Source organism: Acomys minous (genome assembly GCF_964271855.1).
Source record: "Acomys minous genome assembly, chromosome: 8".
In the NCBI taxonomy this organism is placed as follows: Eukaryota; Metazoa; Chordata; class Mammalia; order Rodentia; family Muridae; genus Acomys; species Acomys minous.
The window spans coordinates 34,869,238-34,891,947 of NC_140489.1; the positions used below are offsets into that span (position 1 = coordinate 34,869,238).

The window sequence follows — 22,710 nt, forward strand, 5'->3', positions numbered from 1 at the left end:
CTCAAACAATCAACACTGACATTAATTCACTCCCAATTAGGGCCAGAGATCTAACCCTATCTCGAGCAAAATCCCATCAAATGGTGGCTTTAAGGTGTATAAAGTGACATAAGCGCAGGCAGATAAGCTGCTGGAATAGCAAAGCCGAGGAACATACATGACTGGACACGAGGCTTTTTACTCAGCTCATGTGATTAGCCAGCATGACATCTCATTAGGCTGGACAAGTAGAAAATGGAATAGACTAGAAAGGGCAGACAGACCTACACGCACTTGATTGCCTACGTGATGGCAAAGGTGACATTACAAAGTAGTGGAGGAGGGTTTTCAACAAGAGTGCTGGGCTAACTGAGGGTTCACATAGGAAAAAAATCAGTATGAAAGTCTTTCTCATACCATAGGCAAAAAAAGAAAGAAAAAAATCAAAGTGGGTGTTTTTTGACATCAACATTAAACTAAAACCATCAGGCTTTCATGAATTAAAATAAGGTTATCTTTGAGACCTTAGAGGTAAAAATGCCTTAGCCAGGCACCAAAAATAAGCAAAATATGCAGGAAAAAATGAGAATAATAAATGAGTTATATTTAAAGTAAAATTGCCTATTCATCAAAAAGTAAATGAAAGATGGGTCTTGGAGATAGGAAAAGATGTTTTAAATGTATAACACAGATGAAAGTGTTCATATTAGGAATTTGTTTTCTAAAACAAGACTGCCGGAGTTGGGCTTGGAGTTCTGTGTGGTACACTGGCCTCACATGCCAGCCCTGTGCTCAGTCTCCAGCACCACAGAAGGCAAAAGTGAAAAAGAAAAAGAAATCCTACAGCTCCCTAAGAAAGGTAATTCTCTAAGCAAATAGGAAACAGGTTTACAAAAGAGAAATGATAGAGGGAAACTCCTCCCATCCCTCTAGGAAGGATGGGAAGGGGGCGGTCCTCCCCCACCTGCAGTGGTGAACCAGATACACACCATCCACAGGTACATCCGGGGAGAAAGAGTAAAGAAAGATAGCGCCCGTAAGCTGCTCAAAGGCAGCTGGAAAATTGCTGGAAGGAGATGCAGATCCAGGTGTGGTCACCTATACCTCACTCAACAAAGCTGGCGGGGATAACGGTTATGAAAAGTCCCACATCCCTGTATGGTTATCGAGAACTGTTACAACCACTTTGGAAATCTATCTGGCGCTTTCTCAGAAAACTGGGAATAGGACTTCCTCAAGACCCAGCTTTTTCACTCCTTGGAATATACCCAGAAAACACTCCACCACACAACAGGGACATATGCTCAACCATGTTCATAGCAGCCTTTTTTCATAATAGCCAGAACATGGAAACAGCCTAAGTATCCTTCAGTAGAAGAATGGATAAAGAAACTGTGGTACATTTACACTATGGAATACTACTCAGCTATTAAAAACAAGGAATTCCTGAAATTTGTGGACAAATGGATTGAACTAGAAATGATCATAATGAGTGAGTTAACCCAGAGGCAAAAAGACTCAAATGGTATATACTCACTTATATCTGGACACTAGCCCAAAGGATGTGTCCCATGAAAGTCTACACTTACCAGGAAAGTGGGATAGAGGGGGGGACATCCTATTGGGACTCTAGGTAAGAGAAGTACGGGAGAATGGGGAAATAGAAGGATCCAGAGGGCCCTAGAAACCTACAAGAAGAACATTATGATGGGCAGATCTGGGCCCAAGGGTTCTGCTCAAACTACAACACCAGCCAAGGACAATATGTACAGTAAACATTGAACCCTTACCCAGATCTAGCCAACGGACAGGACATTCTTTACAGTAGAGTGGAGAGTGGGGTATGACTTTCACACGTACTCTGGTGCCTCATATTTGACTATGTCCCCTGCATGGGGAGGCCTGGTGGCACTCAGAGGAAGGATAGCAGGACACCAAGAAGAGACTTGATACCCTATGAGCATATACAGGGGGAGGAGGTCCCCCTCAATCACAGTCATAGGGGAGGGGAGTAAGGGGAAAGCTGGAGGGAGGGAGGAAAGGGAGGATACAAGGAATGGGATAACAATTGAGATGTAATATGAATGAATTAATAAAATATTTTTTTAAAAAATGAATGAAGATTTGGGACCTCTATCTCTGTTGCTTTTTTAAAAATGTCCAGACAATGAAGTTGAGAGCTGACCACTTATTATAAGAGCTATTAAGAATGACGCCAAAATATATATACAGGGGCTGGAGATTAAAGTTCTGTGGTAGAGGATTTGCCTCAAAGTTCTTGTTGATTGTGTGTTTCTGGGTCACCACCTTGTTGGTGACCCTTCTTCCTGCCGTGTCCTTCCTCGCACAAAGTCCTTCTGCCAGGCCCAGGTCAGGAAGAAGGAGAACCAGAGCTTTCCTCCTGCACACCCTCCGCTTCTCCTTTGTAGTGTCTGAGTTCAACCACGAGTGCCACCCGAAGAAGAGAGTTTTAAGAAAGCGATTTTTAATTAACTAAAATATTAATTAATGAAAATGAATGCCCACTGGAAACCAGAGAAGTACAAATCAAAACCGTCAGTGAGATTCCACCAAACACACGTAAGAATATCTACAACTCAAAGTCTAGCGATCGTGGGTCTTGTGGAGGTTATAGAGAAACCAAAACACTTGCAGCTGATGCTGGGAGCACCGCGAGTTGCCACGACCGCTTAAGGAAACAGAGCAAGCACATTCTTAAGGCTAGCCATCCAGTCTTCGCAAAGGACACATGCAAGAAACACCTGTAGTCTCACTGCGCACAGTGCACTTAAGCTGGGAAAGTTCAAAGTGCCCATCGATTGTAGAGAGATGAATGCTAGGCATCTCCATGTAAGCAAACAAGCTCCTGCCCCTCCCTGACATGAAAGGATCTGCCATATACATTCTCACACATAAGGGGCCAGGAAGAGGATGGCTACATACGCACCTGTGTGTAGCCATTTACCCAAAAGATACGGTTATGTGCTTAGAACTAGCTTAAGAGGGAAAGGTAACATTCATTTCTTGGTCTGGGAGAAAGAGCACAGATGTGTTTACTGTGCCAGGAGTCAGTGAACAGTGTACGTGCTCTTCTGCAAATAAGTTAGACACCAACGGGTTCTATGCTCTTCTAAAGAGATGAGAATGGGCATTTGCAGGTCTGAGGAAAGGGTATAGCTTCCCTGGATCTTGGGGTGTCCCTTGAGCTGGTTGTGCCTGTGTGGCCAAGTCGTACTGGCAGGGTGGTCAAGGAGCCAAAGGCTGTGTCAAGCACTGTGGCCAGCACTCACAACTGTGTTTGTTCACCATTGACAGGAAGTGACACTCAGCAGATGAGAGACCCAAAAACGGAATTGAGACTGGCAGTTAAATGAGTGCTTTGTACTATCTTCCAAGAGTTGGAAAGTTTTCCAACGTTTTTAAAAAATATTTTTTCAAGATTTATTTATTTATTATGTTTACACTCCTTGCCTGCATGACATAAAAGGGCATTAGATGACATTATAGATGGTTATGAGCCACCATGTGGTTGCTGGGAATTGAACTCAGGACCTCTGGATAAGCAGTCAGTGCTCTTAACCTCTGAGCCATCTCCTCAGCCCCAAGTTTTTCAACTTTTATGAAAAATCTCAAAACCCCTATAATGAGTGAGGTCCTCTCATGTTCTTAATAGCTTTCTGCCCAGTAAATGTTACTGGAAGCCTTCCAGCCTGTCTCTGGTTGCCTACGCTACTCTCCTATGGGACTTGCTTCTCCTGCAAGAGGATGGGGCTGTAGCCTGTTCTGGCCAGTGCAGGCTAACCTAGACAGTAGAGACCAAAGTCCTTCCCTGGGGCTGAGATAAGAACATCTCCCTGGGAGGTGACTGTTCTCAGGACAATCAGAGGACAGGTACATTAGTGACCATCTTCAGGTAAGAGTGTTACTAACATATCTATGTTCCTGGATCCAAACATGCCTGATTCCTCAAATATTTGGTCAGATATATTTAATGTTTTTCTTGAAATGTTTGTTTTTTAACTGACTTCAGTTGGGGGTGTATTTGGGTAGGGGTGAAGAGATAGTACCTGCTTCCAAGAGAGCCCTGTATCATCATCACCATCACCACCACCATCATCATCATCATCATCATCATCATCACTGCCACTATTCATATATTGGTGGCAATCAAGTCCCTCTGAAAACTGATGCCCAACCTGCAATCGTGACCTTATCGACCACAATTCATCTTCATATAGCCAACAACAGAGCCGATCCCAACCACAGGGAACTCCCAGCCAAGAATTCCCAAGAAGTCATTGTTCAACTCGATCTGGCCTATCTTCAAATACATATTTCCTAGTCCACTAATCATTTCTCTTAAGGAATATTAGAAAATCATAGCAACTGGGGCTCAGAAACAAATACCTTAAAATGGAGGTGGCGGGCGGGGGGGGGGCGGGGGCGCTAGACCACAGTTGGCAAGCAAGGGAAGTGAGTTTTTCAGAGCTTTTAAACAATAAAGGAAGCCAAGGGGGGAAACACAGGGATTTGAAACTGACAGTATATGCTTTAGTGCAGCGCTAAGTACCTTGTGCACTGGAGTGAAATGTCCATGAACTTCCTTGTCAGCCATAGCAAGGAAATTAAATAAAACCTGCCTAAGCAGTTAGCTATGTCTTCCTTAGAGCTATGGGGAGATGTAGGCATCAGTGGTCAACCCCCTCTCAGTCTGTTGCTTTTGGATGGAGCCTGCGGGTGCTGTGCTGACTGCCCTCAGGCCAAAAAAAAAATGTTTTGCAAGCATTGTACTGCACAGGGTGCGAGATCCCCCAGAAGAGCCCGGCAGTAGTAAGAAAGCCCATGGCACACCCCAGCTGCCAACAGAAACTGAGGAAAGTGTCACTTGTCATCTTTCAGTTTCTCATTTCCCTCTCAGGAAACATAACAAATATTTATTCGTTGTTGTTTTGCCTACAACATAGATTTTTCTCGGCCCCAATTTCTCTGAACAATGAAGTACGTTAATGCCGGATGTATTTAAGAACCTGCATGGGGGAAGAGACTGTTGTATACTCACACACACCTTGCTCTTTGTCACTGTCTTTTCAATTGCACTGAAATGCCTATGGCCCTTGTGGCCCCGGTGTCCTGGGTCCACCCTACCGATGATTTCCTTACTGCCTCCTATCTTGTTTCTCCACGTAAGCATTACTAAGCATGGAGAAAAGGGTCATTGGCTGTGGGGCTCACTGAGTGACAGGGACAGGGAGGACAAGAAGCAGAGAGAACAGCAGACCCTGCAGGCCACTGTGACGTGGAATCAGGAACTCCCCGCCCAGTCCAGTGAGGAGCTCCTGTTCATTGCAGGCCGTTTCAGGAGCACTCTGTCCCTTCCTACCTGCCCCGCCCCTCACCTTAGTCCTCTTCACAGCCCTGTCATACCCGTGCAAAGAATGCAGAATTCTAATATTGTCTCCGTTTTCTACTTTCCCATACCCAGAAGCCAGCAGCTGAGCCCTAAATTACCTGCCACACTGAAAAAGCAAGTGTCTCCCCACCCCACCCCAAAATATAAGATATATTGACCTGCCCATTCGTCGTGAAAGCATCCTTTCTATCCTGACCAGCTGCTGAGTCAGCCTTTGTGTTAGGATATAAGACCAGAAAAATAATGGTGCTTCCTGCTTGACTTGGAACCTAAACACATTTGCACTCCCATAGTTTAGGGCAAGCACACCAAATTGGATTTGGTTTCGTTTTAAGTTCCTATTTTTCTAGAGAGGAGGTCACAAGTCACAAACACTTAAAACACAACCAACTCAAACAAGTCTTGCTGTGGATCGTAAGCGAACACGCTAACTCTTCTCATTGGACTTAATGACTAAAAACACAAGCACAGGGTTTTCTGTGCATCACACACCCTTAGGGTTGAGGCAGTGTCCCTGACACCTCACAACCCGGAAGGCCAGCACCAGCCGCCATTCACCATTGCATCTGGTGGCTGCTTTGATGTCAGGACGGAAGACAGAAGGAAGTACAGCCAGGCAGCACACTGTCATCTCAGCACTCAGCAGGCGGGAGGACCACAAGTTGCCTCTACAAATCTCAGGGGAAAGGAAGAAGTGCGAAGGAACAGGAACGAAATGCTATAGAGTACCATGTCTCTAGTTTAAAAGGTGGCGGAGGGTCGTATTTTCAGAAAAATAGATTTAAATGCATTTCTTTCTGGGAGGGAAAAGCCTTGTGTATGCTTATTACAAAGCAAGCACGTTTAATGAAAATCACAATTTCAGTGACTCTCGTGAAAGGACACCCCACTGGTTCCCCATTTACCCGACCTAGTTAGTCCCATTACATGCTCCAGCTTGCAATGGTTCCTAAGACTTTTTCTTTTGTTCGTTCCACACATCGTTCTTGATTACTATGAACCAGAGTCCGCGGCAGCAGATGCTGAAGGTCTACCCGGGAATAAAGGAGGCCCTGCTCTCCTGGACCAAAGATCCTAGTGGAAGGAGACACACAGCATAGAAAGGTGCTGGGGCGGGGGTGCAGGGGTGAATGGAGCAGGGCTAGAGGGGGTAATGGGGAGTGAGGGGGCTGGCGGGGGGGGGGCAGTGAAGAGCCCCTGAGTGCCTGCCGTCCCACCCACTGTTACCTAGGACGGGTTTTATTATGAAGGTTTTCTGTTAGTTTTAGGTTTTTGTACTAGGGACTGAACACCGGGCCTTAGACATGACACGCCAGGCCTAAGTTCTACTACTGAGCCACAGCCCCATCCCATTACATTAGCTTTTCCTCTACAAGTAAACAATAACGGATTTAAGGACCAATTATTGTCACTATCTCTCACCTGAAAAACAAACAATGTTATGTCTCTCACTTTTGAAATTTCTTCCTAGTGTCTGAAGCCTGTCTTTTTGAGATCTGGCTGAGTATTTTCTCTCTGAACTGACAGTGTCCAGTGCACTTCCTGCCTTGCTCCTTGTGAATGACAATTCCTGGAACGAAGACACAAGTCTGATTGACTAATTAGAACTGCAATGGTGTGGGGAGGTTGGAATGTTGCAGGTCTCGAGCCCAGCTACTTTATCCTGGGCTGCTTTTAGCCGCCGCTGCCACTACCACCACCACCACACACACACAGTAGTCACTCCTTGCCTGTCTATGTGTCAGACCTAACAGTTTTTTATCTGCTAGACACATATTAAAAACCCTTTTTGAAATCTATTAACTTGGCAGACTTCTGGCTTTCACCGACCCCAAAGCCAACACTGTCATCAGACAGCATCTGGGGCCTATAGGAGAGATTCCTCAATTTGCCTGTAGCCATCTCTCTACCTTTTCCCACCAATGCATTTTTAAAACGCCTTGATTTATAACTCCATGAAGCTGTTTCTACAGGGGAACATGGAACCTGAGGTAAACTAGCTCCATGCTTCCCAGGGCAAGGTCCCTCAAATTGGCTCCAGAATAAACTATCTCTTATTCCCTTTGAGATGAGAGCTGTGGTTTTTTGTTGTTTTGGTCCCCCCCCCCCCCCCCCTGCCAGTACCCTCTACCTGCTGGCAACAAACCTGCCACGGAAACACCATCCACCCTACAAAGTCACTCAGTGTCCTTTTGGCTAATTCTTTATTTTTGTCTACCTCATCTAATGATTGATTGATTGGCCGCAGAGGAAGAGGATACAGGCAGTCCAGGTGAGACTTGATAGGCTGAGGTCAGGTGTTAGGGGAGGAGGGCTGCTACAAAGGAGGGCTGGCCCATTTGCCTTATACGCGCTTCCTCCAGTGCCAAGGATGGAACTGTGAAGCAGGATTTGAGAAGGACTCTCCATCAAATGCTAGACTGTGCCTGATGACGCAAGCCTGTAATCCCAGCTACTCGGGAGGCTGAGGAAGAAGATCCCAAAGTTCAAGGCTTGCCTTGGGCTACAGTGTGGGGAGCCACAGAGCCCTTTGTGGACCCCCGCCTCCACATGGCGCCTGGCATGCAGCCGGAGCCGCCTCAATTTAAACAAACAACCCCTTATTTGAAAAAGGCCCACTGCTCGCAAGCCTATCAGCGCGTGAGACGTGTCTTAGTGTGATTGGCTGTTTGGGTGGTATAAATGAGCGTGAGGGGAGTGGCTTGGGGGGATTCTCCGAGAAAGAAGAAAGAAGGCCTGAATAAAGCTGCTTAGGAGAAGAACCGGTGGTCTTGTCTTTCTTGCCAGTCAAGCGAGGCGTGACACTACAGAGTGAGTTTAAGGTCAGCCTCAGTAACTCAGCAAGACCCCGTTTCAAAAGCAAAAGTAGGAAGAAGGCTGCAGGCATAGCTAAGTGACAAGGCCCTGATTTCAATCCCCATTAAAACACACACACACACACACACACACACACACACACACACACACAAGTTTAAAATATTCTCTTGGAGAGGACAGTGTTTATTTCATCTTCCACTTCCATATCACAGTTCATCATCAAAAGAACTCAGGGCAAGAACTCACGCAGGGCAGGAACCTGGAGGCAGGAGCTGATGCAGAGGCCATGGAGGGGTGCTGCTTACTAACTTGCTCCTTCTGGCTTGCTCAGCCTGCTTTCTTACAGAACCCAGGACCACCAGCCTAGGAGTGGGTACAGACACCAGTGTGTTAGACCCTCCCACATCATTCATTAACCAAGAAAATACTCAACAGTCTTGCCTACAGGCAGTCTGGCAGTGGCATTTTCTAAACCAAAGTTCCTCCTTCCATCTAACTCTAGCTCTGCCAAGTTGACAAAAAGCCAACCAGGAAAATACCCTCGTGTGATGGATCTCTCTTCTCAATCTTCTCACTCAACTCTGTACTCAACCCTATGCCATCAGTCTCATCCACTCAGGGGGTGGAGTTGCTGCATTTATTTTACAGATTAAAAAAAATTGAAGTTCAAAAATACAATTCAAAGGCTGTGAGATAGATACCTCTTGTACTGCTGTGAGAGCAAACAAGCATTGGTTCTCTGTCTGAACTCTGGGCCAGCCTGGACACCATGAACACAACACTGGTAGCCTGGGAACTTCCAGAGAATTCCAACACCACTTCACATTTGTGCAGGAGACCTCACCTCAGCAGGTTGTGTGGCTGAGTCTCTGTTAGCTAGGACACAGCCTCTCAGGGAAATAAACACTAGAGAGTTAAGAGAACTCTTCCATGGCTCAACTTAATGGTGGCTTTCTCCTTAGATAGCTTTTCCAGACTATGCTGCAAAGTCAAGGTATCCACACAACTAACTAACTAACTAACTATATATATATAATTTATTCAGATTAAATCCTGAATGTTATCCCCTAGCTTGTTCTCACCCTCCCTCTTTCTTTCAGCCTATTCTCCTCCCCTGGATCCCTGTCAGAAGGGGCCCTCCTCCCCCACCATCTGACTACAGCCTATCAGGCCTCATCCAGATAGCCTGCCTCCCCTTCCTCTGTATGCTTCCAGGCCTCCCCACCAAAGGGAAGTGACCAAATCTGGGGCACCAGAGTTCATGTCAGAGGCAATCCTTGCTCTCCCCACAACTGTGGAGAGTGTGCTGTCCATTGGCTAGATCTGAATAGGGGGTCGAAAGAGCTCAGGAGCTCTACAAGGAGACCATCAAGGCTGGCAGATCTGGAAGGGGGCCTGCACAGACTGTTGCCTCAACCAAGGAGAATGCATGCAGTAAACCACACAACTAATTCTTAAAATTAGTTAAAAGACCCACTCATTTGCCCAGCAAAGTATTTATGATTTTTAAACTTTTGTTGTATATGTGTGTGTGTGTGTGATTTGGTATATGCTCATATATGTATTAGAGGTATGTGTGTGTGTGTTGGATATTTGTGTATGTTTGTATTGTAGTTTGTGTGTGTGTGTGGAGTGTGTGTGTGGTGTATGTCTGCATGTGGTGTATGTTTGTGTATGTGTGGTATATGCCTGTGTGTGTGGTGAATGTGTTTGTATGTGTGGTGTATGTTTGTGTATGTGTGGTATATGCCTGTGTGTGTGGTGAATGTGTTTGTATGTGTGATGTATGTTTGTGTGAGTGTATATAGTGTGTGTGTGTGTGTGTGTGTGTGTGTGTGCAGGTGTGAGCATACACATACACACATGGGGAGGCAGAAATCCATGTCAGGTACTTTCCTCTAATCACACTGAAGTTGATGTCAGGTACCTTTCCTCTACCTCTCTCTATCTTATTTTTTATTTTTTAATTACAGATTTATTTACTTTGTGTAGATGTGGGAGTACATGTGCCACAGTGCCTATATGGAGATCAGAGAATTATTTTGAGGAGTCAGTTCTCACCAGTAACCTCAGGGACCTCCCTCTCTCCATCTCTGTACTAGAATCCTATGTGAGTGGAACTTGGGTCATCCTGCCTTTCCACAGTCCAGTAATTAAATATGTTTGAGATTTCCAATAGGTAAATAATGAGCACTCTGTAGTAGCCTATGTGTCCAAAACCAAACAAACCGAAGAGGCTTTCTAAGAGGTACATAATTACAGAAAGATGAGCAGAACGTCTAAGTGAGCTATGGCAGCCACCTGGAAAGCTGGCTGATCTCCTGCCTGTCACATGCAGCCACTAGGGCTCAGTAGAGGCAAGTAAGGAGCACCTCCCTTCAGGATCTGGAAGGCCCGGTCTGACTTCTGATGGTACTACTTACTAGCTTTGGGTACACGTTCATTAATTTCTCTAAGCCTTAGTTTACCCCATCATAAGATGAGCATCCATCTCACAGATGCTTGTGTGTCTCTGATGAGCACAGCTCTGACTTTTGAGGGGGAAGGACAGTGGGAAGTCATTCCCTGCTCTATTTGTTGCTTTCATGACTTACACGTCATTATTAGTAAACTCTCTCTTCCAATTCTGGAAAAGTCTTCTTTCAGGAATGGGGAATGAGTTCCAGGACAGATACAATCCTGTCTTCACACACTCTTTCGCATTCTTTAAGTCATCACTAGGTTAATTACAATAATTAATAGAATGCAAATATTATGCAGGTAATGGCTAAACCGTATAGGTTAGGGAATGCCCGAGTTTAATTTCTGCTGCTATGGTAAAATAACTGGACAAAAAAAAAAAAAAAAAAAAAAAAGAACTTATAGGAGATGGGGTCTGTTTTAGCTCACAGTTTCAGGCTCATTCATCACTGTGGGGAAGTCATGGGGGCAAGAGCTCAAGGCCGCTGGTCCCAGCACATTCATAATCAAGAGCAGAGAGGATGAATGCACGCATGCTTAATACTTAAAAGCAACCATCACAGGAATAATTAATGGGGGCAGGGTTTGTATGCATTCAGCACAGATACATTTTTTTTCCTGAATGGGCAGATGAGGAACCTACAGATCTAAAGGGACAACTGTCATGTGGCAGCAAATGAATTGCCTCTTACAGGACACTAGGGTGCAGCTCAGAGGCATTTAATTCATGGTTTACAATGTCTTGGGCCCATATTCCTGGTTATGGAATGTAAATCACGAAGGTCACTAAGACTGGATGTAATTGCCTATGTGTATGCGGTCTTCCATTCTCTGCTATTGGAAGAACTGGCCTACATGACTAATAAGTATCCTCACTACACACTCCATGGTCCAAAGTCCTGGGTGTTTCTTTTTTGTCTTGACTAGTCTAGAAAATTGTCCTCCAATAGATAAAACCAGTATGGATTCAGCCAGTGTTTCCGGGAACACCTGCTGGAAACAAAGTAGCCAACAGGTACTAGAGAACTTGGTTGCTTTGGGGGCGAGGGGAGGGGTCAGAGACTTAGGCTACAAAGAAGTAGCCTTTTGGTCTCACGTGATCAGCAGAGGCAGAGATTTGCTGAAAATGTAAATTCCCTGGCTAACTCCAGGTGGAGAGAGTCAGAATCTCTGGGGGTGAGCCCCAGCTGTCTGTTTGAATAATCCCTCTTCAAACAAAGATCATTCTCATCAAATGTCACAGAGCTAACTAGGAACTCTGTCCCCTGCTCTTCCAGAGGAGTTGGCAGACAAACCGCTGCCACAATCAGGTCTCCCACCTGAAAGGCCAACACTCCCTTCTGCTGCTTTCCTGCTGAAGTCTGAAGGGGCGTCCCATCCCAGCTCTTCCCAGCTGGAAGCATAAACTCTGCTTTCCAAAAGGTAGAGAAACGACAGCAGACTTGAAAATGCAGACCGAGAATGAAAATTAAAACCTCTTGAAAATATCTAGAATACTAGCAGTTATTTCTCAAGCCTTGGGCAAAATGTAAGTCCTATTTATAGGATTTGAAAATCTGGGGGTTGAAGACTTAGCAAGCTTCACATCTGGAGGAATGTAGTTTTTAAAAACACGTCAACAGCTGTGTCACCCTATGTGGGCATCACAGAGGGTCTTTCTTTCTTTTCCCCAAATTGTTTCCAATGGGTAAATGTTACTTCTCCAATTGAGAGGGGAACATAAACCTGGTTTTTTGGGGTGTTTGTTTGTTTTTTGAGACAAGGTTTCTCTGTGTAGCCTTAGCTGTCCTGGACTTGCTTTGTAGACCAGCCTGGCCTCAAACTCACAGCAATCCGCCTGCCTCTGCCTCCCGAGTACTGGGATTAAAGGCGTGTGCCACCACCGCCCAGCCCCATAAACCTGGCTTTTTACCATTTCCTACCCATATCATTCTGCATGAAGGCTTATTCTGCATTTCTATTCTTTTCTATACAGCAGGACAGTATTATAGCAATTATTTATATGGCACCATATGTTACAATGAAGATGAAATTTATTTAAATATATTCTCCTAGTTGCCCTGAAAACAAGCGAGAGGGTTAAATGCACTCCAAGGTTTCAAAGCACTAAGAATTAAGACAAGCTGTGAAGCTAAAGGAAAAACCAATCCCAGGATTGAGCCCTCTGAGAGCATCTCTCCTAGAAAAAAAACATGTGACTAACAGCTTCTCCCTCTCTTCTCCATTTTTAACCCCTGGAATGTGCAGGAGTTCAGGGAATAAAATCATGGGGGGGGGGGGGCGGGGAGGCAGAGACAAGACCAGAACATCCTGCCTTCACACATACTCCCATGCCCCAGTGGGACAGTAAGATTCTGAAAATTACTGGCAAATTCCATTGCCCAATGCATCCTTTTTCCTCCCCATAAATAATGTTTGCTCATTTAAAAACATTTATGTTGGATATCTGATTTCATAAATCATAAATAAACAAGTCTCCTTTAAAGAGACATTGCAGCCACACAGGCATCCTTGTCCTGTCACACTTGATGTGACAAATTGATTGCTTCAGAGAAAAAGTATACACCGTTTTACTGAAAGTCTCTCAGCAGAATAAGCTCGCTGAAATTTTATAAGGAGAACGGGAAGTCAAGTTAAGGTCCAATAGAAAGATGATGGAAAGAAAAGCGCCAAGAGCTATCCCCTTCACCAAAATACCTCCCAACAGCTGGCATTTCTAAACTCCGCAGCTGCTTTCAGGAAAGAAGGAGTCAGTGGAAGGAGGTTTCCCCCACACTGGAGCTTACAGTACCCAAGATCACCTCGGTGTCTACAGGATTTACAGTAACAGTGGTATCCCGGAGAACTCAAACACTGTATCTGCTTGGCTCCCCTGGAGCACGCAGGCTTTGCCTTGCTAAGGTGTCTGTGAGAACTCTCCTTTAATGCAAAGTTAGTACGTGAAGGATAAAAGAACACAGGAGTCCCAGAAACTTTCACGGCAGCCCGGATCCAACTCAGGACAATCACCCACCTACCTTACTCGTGAAAACTGTCCTCCAAGAGCCTTGTTTATCTTGTGTTAACCCTGACAGTAAAGGTCTTCCGGCGCATCCTGCACTTACTTGCAACTCATTCTGTAACATCCTGATACCCACAAGCCCAGTTCTTACTCTCTCATCCTCCCTGGAAAGAAGAGGATCTAGTGATAGGCTTCATCTCCTCCTGGTTGTCTTTGAAGTTTTACTTTGGCGGCTGCTAGAGGATGCTGATCAGAACTTACCTACAGGTCCAGTTCCTAAGCAGGCACCAGTGCTGAGGGGATAGTTCCAACCCAACGAGGTTCAAAACATCCTCAGTGTATTTTGCAGTCTAGAAATGCCACTTGTCTCAAGGAGAGAGAAAAAGCTCCCACTTTGTCAAATTAAAAAAGAATGAAAACCCGCAGCTTTCCTCTGAACAAATTTAAATTTTCTGGGTCACTTTCCTCATCTCACTTTTTAAGCAGCCTGACCAGCTCAGAAAAAAAAAAAAAAAAAAAAGGCTATCTACAGTCTGCGAAGGCAATTCCCAAGCCACAGACCTCACCACCGGCCCCTGCCTTCCTCACCTCACCACCAAGCCTCGCCCTTCCGAACCCACAAACCAAGAGCTTATTCACAGGAAAAGTTGCTGAAGGTAGACTTCCCCACCTGCACTCTCGGAACTGGATGCCTGGGAAGAACAGAAAACCGCCGGGGCCCCGCACGCCCTTCAGGCCCCGGCGCGGAGCGCGTCCCACCCCAAAGCCAGGAAGGCGATTTCCACTCAGACCTGCACCCATCCCACACAAGTCCGCACGCCAGCTCGCCGAGTCACTTACGTAAGCTCGCCTTGCACAGTTCCAAACTGCAGACACACACCCGCACCTGTCATGCATCCGAAATGGACAAGCGCCCACCCCTGCGGGATGCAAGCCACACAGATCGGGGCGCGGGTGCGGTTTCCATTCCTTTTCCCCTGGTTCTTTTCTTGTCCGGTTTTGTCTAACTACAATTACCTTAGCAACCAAAGAATTGCCTCGACTCGCTCCGGCGTCTCAGTTTTTCTTAAAGCCCGGCTGGCGCCCGGTGCATGATAAGACTAGGGATCCCGGGAGCCGCCAGGTCTCGGGGGCGGAGGGGCGGTCGAATCGGTCCAGGCTCTGCTCTCCCCAGTGTCACCTCCTCCTCCTCTTCCTCCTCCTCCGTGCCACTTTCCGCGGTAGCGACCGCAGGGGGCTCAGCGTGCAGACTATGTAGCCCCGGGCCCGGGAGGAGGCGCGGCGGGTCGCATGGTGCCAGGGCGCGGGGGTCTGGGGTGTTTCCCTCGCCCCTAGTGGGCCCGGGCCGGATCCGCCCCCTCGGCGCCCAGAGCAACAGGGACCCCGGGACGCCCCCGGGCGGAGCTCTTGGCTACCCGGTGGGGCTGATCGCCAAGGAGCTGCCCGGAGTCGCGCAGCCCAGGCGCTTGGCTCGGCGGCTGCCGCAGCGGCGCCCGCTGTCGGGGAACCAGAGCAGCTGCAGCCCCGCGCCCCGCACCTGGGCACCCGCACCTGGCCTGAGCCGCGCGCTGCCAGCAGGACCCTGGCACCTAGCGCGTCCCTAGGGCGCTGCTGCCAGGCTCACCTGTCCCAGCGCCGCCTAAGGTGAGGATCAGCCTCTGCAGCGAGGTGGGGAAAGATCTGCAGATTACTGGCAACCGAGCAGCTGCCTAGAAAACCGAGGCACTGTCTAAAGCAACCCAAGGATTCTCTGGTCACTGCCAGCCTGACCCAGTACGGAAACTTTAATGGCGCCAAGGTGCTCAGGAGTCTGGCCCGAGGTGCTGTCCCGGTAGCTTTTGAATCCCTCACTGACGTGGGGCTGGTGCCCACTAAATTAAAATAAGCCTCTATGCTCCTCAGAGATATAGTTGCTAACCTCGTCGTTTTATTTATTCAACGCTTTACACCACACGGAGCACTGGGAGCGCTTTGTGGTTGATACTATCTTGAAACACTATAAAGGAGAATCTGAGGAGAAATTATGCAAAATATCCTTGGGCTAGAAGAGAAAAAGCTGACATTCAAATGAGCAAGGATAACTTGAATGGGCAACTTCAATGTGGGAGTCCTAAAATGTGTGATATTTGATGACTTAGGAGGTTGGGTTGTGGCTGTAGCTCACTTAATATAGTGTTTGCCCGCCTAGAGTTTGATCCCCAGCACTAAGTAAAACTCAGTTGAGGTGGCATCCACCTGTAATCTGAGCACTCCAGAGATGAAGGCAGAAAGATCAGAAATTCACAGCCATCTTTGGCTACATAGGGAGTTCGAGGTCTCCCTGAAAAACATGAAAGCTTGTCTCAAATTATTTTAAGAAGATGTAGGTGGAGGTAGGCCAAAGTGGGTTGGTAGATGTGTATCGATGTTAGCAACATCGATAATACATTTATTTTTTTTTAATTTTGTATCTTAATGTATTACATCACAGAAAAAGCGTGAAATTACTCGAAGTCATTAAGGATGAATGATCTTGGAAATTTAAAGTTTCCTTGTCAATATACATACTGTGAACACTACTATGCATAATTATGTAAATGATGAAGAACATCAGACAAACGTAAATCGAGAGAAAGTCTTCTAAAATGACAGATTGTTAAAGATGGCTCCAGACTGAAAGAGGCCAGGGGCGAGGCTGCTAACTCACAGGTAATCCTAGGTAGGACCCGACACCTGTAAATGACACTGATGACAGTGGAACTTCAGGTCTGTATCATCTCCTCCCATAAAGTCTGTGCGCTAGCCATGCTGAGAACGGTCTGTCTTTAGGAACTATGCTCTGAAATATGAGGGGATCAGTGAGGTGTGCCCAAGAACCTAGGAGGGGCGCTACTGCCCTGCACATGGGAGCCTGGCTCTTCCCACAGTCTCCTTTCACTATTGTGTTGTGAGGTGCACAGGGCTCCTTCCTGTTTCATCCACGATGGCAGCTTGAAGCACAAGACCAGGGAACCATGGGCTAAGAGCGCTAAAACGTCAAGCCAAAAGAAGCCTTTTCTCCTTGTAAATTGTCTATTTCCAGTCCTTTGCCACTGGGAAGAGAATGCGATTGATACATAGACACTTGTTACTTATTCAAGGATGGTTGGGAATTGTTAACACCCCAATAAAGTGAGGAAACGAGCTGGTCCAACTGCTTGTGTAATGGTATTTGTAACTCAAAATAATTTCAGAATCGAAGGTTTAAAGAGATGCATTGGGGAGTAATTGCTCTCTTCACCAAAATGAAAAACAGAGACTATTTTTTTCCATTTTATTTTATGGGTATGGATATCTTGCCTGTGTGTATGTATGTTCACCATGTGTGTGCAATACCTGCTGGAAGCCAGGGAGACAGATTGCCCTGTGATTGGAGTTACCAGCTGGCTGTGAGCTGGAACATGGGTTCTTGGAACCAAACCCAGTATCTCTGGAAAAGTGGCCAGTCCTCTTAACCGCTGAGTCATCTCTCCATCCCCATAAGACTCATTACTTTTGTGTGTCCCTAACAGGTTTCTTTAAGGAATTATCTCCCCATTAACTGAGATGAAAAGATGGTCTCTCTGCACACTACTCCTTGACTGTATACAATAATGCCACTCAGCCTGTTTCCATTAACCCACTCGGTATTCCTGAAGGCCTTGCTATACACAACGATCTTCCCAGAAACCCTAAAGTATAAAATAAATATAGTAGTATGTATATAAAATTCTGAATTTTTTTTTTATTATTTCAGTACCAGATGAGGAGCTACAGCTAAGCCTGTGATAGAGTTGCTGTTGGGACAGCTCTGTTAACTTAAATTTTATTAACAGCATTGAACAGCACATGTATAAATGCCTCCGAAGCATTTTGGAGAGTGTGGGTTTGGAGAAGATAATGAGTTTGGGTACCAGACGAGCCATGTCTTGAGTTACGGATTTGTCATATTGGACAACACAGGTGTTACTTTTCCTCAAATCTCCACATCCTTTCCTTTAACCTTCTGGGTAGTTTGTTATCTGCGTGTGCATGATATGTGTGCATGTATGTTCACGTGTGTGAGTGTAAGTGGATGGCACAGTGTGTCTGAGGAGGTCAGAGGAAAATTTTGGGTATTGGCTCTCCTTCTTCTCCTGTTCAGACAGGGTCTCCTGGTCGCTCGAAGCTGTGTACACCAGGCAGCTGGCCTGCAAGCTTCAGAGACTCTGTCTCTGGTTCTCGTCTTCCTGCAGAAACACTGGGATCACAGACACACACCACCCTGCCTGGCTTACATGGGCCCTGAAAGTCCCTACTCAGGTCCTCACCACTGTGCATCCACTGGGCCGTCTCCCCAGCTTATTAGGAGTGGTCTTTTCCCTAATAGCCAAGGATCATATTCTTTCCATTTTGACAAAGAAGGGAACTAGTTTGGGGGTCAGATTTTCCTCACGGTACATCCTAGAAGAAAACAAATGTTCTCGTAGTGTGTAAGGGCATTTGCGGCCAAGCCCGATGACCTAAGTTGAATCCCCCAGAAGCCACATGGTGGGAAGAAAAAAACTGACTCCAGCCAGTTGTCCTCTGTCTGACCTCCACAGGCACACAGTAGCGCACACACAAAGTAAACAAATACTTTTTTTTTAAGTTTAAAAAAAAAAAGGTTTGTTCAAAGGTTGCAGTGTCAGCACCTTGGTGGAAGGCAGGGTACTTACTGGAATTTGGCAATAAGGATTCTTTGACACAGAATAGATAAGTCCAAATTTCTGGCAATGAAGGTCTACTTTTGCACAAGAATTTCTAAGTGATGGCTTGCGGGTGTTCCCTTCAGAGAAGGCTCATCATTTCTGTTACTATTAACTATACAGCCGTCTTAGGAGGAGCCAGGCCATGGCAAGCAAACTCAAAATGATAGAGACTGAAGGGTTTTTCCTCTCTCCAGTGTTAGCTCTTGATCTGAACCCTTGAAACCCATGTGTCTGGGAACAGATGTGTTTAGATCTGAGTTCTGGGTGATTATGTTTTGGGACTTGGAAGTGATGTCAGAGTGGAGTTGGTATTTACAAAGTTCCAAAGCCATTAAGATGCAAGGATACGCACTCTGGCTACCAACATACAGGGCAAAAATTACATCAGCAATAGCAAACTTTTAAAAAGCTAAACAACCCCAAAATAACCATGGAATGCTGTTTACAGCAATAGCTGAGAACACTGGCCTCACTCCCTCAGGCACTTCCCAGACCTTGAGGCAAGTACTGCCTTGTAGAATCCTGTAGTCACACCAGTCACAGATAGGCTATGCTTGTGCATTGGACAGATTCTCTTAATCAGAAATATCTGTTTCTCACCCCACCTCTGTCTTCCTCCTTATAGGTACCTGGGTTCTCACAGGTGGCCACAGTTAAGGGATATTGAATAATGGCTTTCTTTTTAAAATTGCGTTTATTTATACTTATACAGATCTCTCTCTCTCTCTCTCTCTCTCTCTCTCTCTCTCTCTCTCTCTCTCTCTCTCTCTCTCTGTGTGTGTGTGTGTGTGTGTGTGTGTGTGTACACATGTGCACATGGGTATCCTGGGCCATATTCATGCAAAGAAAGGCAGCTCATTTCTTAATGTTGAGTATACAAGCTATAGTCACAATGATATGGAACTTGCATAAAAACTGACTCATGGCCTAAGGGAACACATAGAATGCCAAGAAACGAGCCTAATAGTGTACAGCCAACTAATTTTGGACAAGGCACCAGCAAGTCCCACAGAGAATGAACCAATCTCTTTAATTAATGCTTCCGAGAAAAACTGGTTATCCTCATACAAAAGGATGAAACCAGGCCCCCTTCTTCCAGCCAGCACATGCAAACATCTGTTGGAGTAAGCTCAAAACCTGAACACCAGGTCTGAACACATAAAGAGCAAAACATTAAGCCAGGTGACATTTTTACAATGTTCATGCCCAAAATAAGATGACAAAACCAAAACTACACAAGTCCTCTGGACTACAATGTGATCAAAAGTGTCCACACTGAAGATGAAGCGGTCAACAGAGGAGGGAAAGCTGTCCAAAGGGAGAAGACATTTGTAAATTTTAGCTCAGAGACTGATATCCAGCATACACAAGGAACCCAGTCCCATATCAAGAAAACAACCAATGGAAAAGTAAGCAGAGAAACTCCAACAGGTACATGAAAAAAAAAAGTTCCAACCTCACTGATCTTCAGGAATGCACAAATTCAGACCACAGTGAGGTATTGCCCCTCCCCAAGTGGGATGGCTGTTATCAAAACAACAAAAGATAGGAAATGTGCGAAAGGATGTGAAGAAATGGCGGCCCTTGTTCCTTGTTGGTGGGACTGGAAATTAGGGTGGCCATTATGGCACAACAGCATGAAGATGATTTAAAAACTAAAAATAAAATCACGTGACCCTGTAATCACAATTCTGGCTATTTACTCAAAATAAGTCAGTTTGCCAAAGAGGTATGTGAGCACCCAGGGTCACTGAAGTATTTATTATTCACAGTGGCCAACGTTTGGAAACAATGAAATTGTGATCTCCATTCACACAATGGAATATTTTCCAGCCTTAAAAACAAGAGACCCCAGGGGTTAAGGATTTTAGCTCAGAAGAGTTCAATCCTAAACACCAGGGAGAAATTGAGACTGTGGAGCCAGCAAGGTGGCACACACCTATAATCCCAGTGTTTTGGAGGCAAAGACACAGGGATTAGGAGTTCAAGGCCAGTTTGAGCTAAATAACAAGACCCTGCCTGCCTCAGAAAGTGTGGAGAAGAGGTGGGGGCTGGGGGAGACAGAGACAGAGAGTTGTGACTGTATAAGGAAGCCTTTAAAGTATTATGCTGTCTAACTTACTTTTCTATTGCCTTGATAAAACACCATGGCCAAGGCTGCATACAGAGGAAAGCATTTATTTGGGGCTTACAGTTTTAGATGGTCAGAGTCCATGACCATCACTGTGGGAGCATGGTAGCAGGCAGGCCGGCAGGCGGGCATGGCACTGGAGCAGTAGCTGAGAGAGGAAGAAAGTGGAAAACATATTGGAAAGATTGAATGTCACAAAAGGCGAGGCTACGGGTTACTCAAGGCCTTTGTGACAAGAGTACATTCAAGGCAGAGAAGAAGAGGCAGCCTGGACATATCAGGTGGGCCCCAGTCGAGGGCAGCTTTTGTAAAGGCTCCAAAGTGAAACAAAAACTTCACATGTTAAAAGAGCAGCAGGATACATGGCAGGAAGAGTGGAGGAGATGACATTAGAGAAACGGCTGGGGTGCGGCTCAGCCGGGGCCTCCTGGATGGGATGCAGGTTCTGAGTGTTGAGTGTAATAGTGTATAGACATACACAATCATTTTCATCACTCCAATCCCAGTCCCAGCACTGGGTTCTGCTTAGAATACGCTCTAGGGGAGAGGAGAGCAAGGGTTCCAGCCATGATAGGAAGGCAGCACGGCACAAGACGATGGTGTTCTGTGGACAACAGTGATAGTACCGTAGAATGTGGGGGGAGGGGGAGACTGGCAGTGCCACCGACCACAGCAGAGACCATGAGACAGAGCAAGCTTGCTTGAGACAGAACTATGTCGCTGCCCTTTAGGTCTGGCAAGTCAACTAGGAAGAGTTGATGGGACAGACATAACATAGGTGTGACTGGGAGAGACTAAAGGATATAAAATAGATGGGATTTAAACTCGGGGAGCTTAGAGAATTTCCTGTGGCAATGACTTTGTCTACAGAGGACAAAGTAAAATATAAGCATGTGGAAGAATCCCCCAGTCGTTTAACATGTTAAACTACACACAAGCATACATGGAGATAACCTCATATGTCCTAGGGTCCTTCTGATAACAATCACAGTTTGGAATCTTCTTAAAAGGCATTGAGCTTGTAATTGAGAACTGATATTTTTGTTAGTTTAATTATATCTTGCAATGGGTGGATGGCTCAGTGGGTAAAGACGCCTGCTTTGTAGTGATGAGCACCTGCCTTTGAACCCCCAGCACCTACGTAAAAAGCCAGTCATAGCTGTATGTATGCCGCTAGCCCCGTACGAAGCAGAGATAAGTTCCATGGGGGCTTGATAGGCAGTCAGGCGAGCTGAAGTATCAGTGGCATTCCAGTTCAGCAAGAGTCCCTGTCTCAAGGGAATGGGGCAGAGATGGATAGGGGTAAGCCAAAGTCCTCTTCTGGCCTCATCATTCATGCACATGGGCACGCACTGTCACACTTATGTGGCACACACCACACACAGAGATAATTTTATCTTGCATAAACAGTTTTGTACCATTTGACCAGCGCCTCTCTACCTCTTACCTCTTAGCCTCTAGAATCAACATTTCCCAGGTTCTATATTTAGTCCACACCATGTGTGTAATTCTGTCTGGCTTGTTTTATTTAGTGTAATGCTTACCACGCTATTACAAAGGAGAGACTCTTTTTCTTTGTCCAGTTGTGTGTGTGTGTGTGTGTGTGTGTGTGTGTTGTGTTGCACATGTGACACATTTGCATGTGTGTATGGGTGCACATGTAGGGGGTACATGCACATGGGTGCTTGTTCGTGTGGAAGCCTGAGGTTAATGTCCGAAGTCATCCTCAGTTGTTCTTCCGCCTTGTTCATTGAGGCTGGGTCTCTCAGTCACACCCAGGGCTTGTAGATATGGCCAGCCAAAGCCAGCCTGCTCTGTGGAGCCTGTCTCTACCTTCAGTGAATTACAGGCGAACTTTCATGTCCACCCAGCATTTATGTGGATCCTGGGGGAGTCTGAACTCTAGTCTTTATGTTTGTGTGCCAAGTGCTTTAACCTCTAAGCTCTTTCCTCAGCCCTAAATCTCTTTATTTGTTAAGGAGGGATAATGTTTTGTTGCACATATACATTATATTTTCTCTATCCACTCACTCATTGGTGGAGACTTCATTTATTTCTGTATCTTGGCTGTTGTGAATAGTGTTTCAATGAACACACACACAAAGACATTTTTGACATACCAATTTCCTATTTTCTGGGTTTATGCTCAGAAGAGCTGTTCCTCGTGTCTCAACCTCCTGAGGGC

General features: G+C 45.9%; 1 protein-coding gene across 7 annotated transcripts in view; it reads right to left on the bottom strand.

The window, feature by feature from the left end:
• Window positions 1-15,139, bottom strand: part of RGS6 (regulator of G protein signaling 6) — a 517,530-nt gene extending 502,391 nt beyond the window's left edge. Inside the window, exon 1 of one of the 7 annotated variants that reach the window (XM_084792096.1) lies at window positions 14,685-15,139. The gene's annotated coding sequence lies outside the window, so the exon portion shown is untranslated. Of the gene's footprint in view, window positions 1-8,452; window positions 8,476-14,337; window positions 14,470-14,507; window positions 14,650-14,684 lie in introns of those variants that run through there. The other 6 variants (XM_084792100.1, XM_084792102.1, XM_084792098.1 and 3 more) reach the window with 6 other exon arrangements.
• Window positions 15,140-22,710: the final 7,571 nt, after the last annotated feature.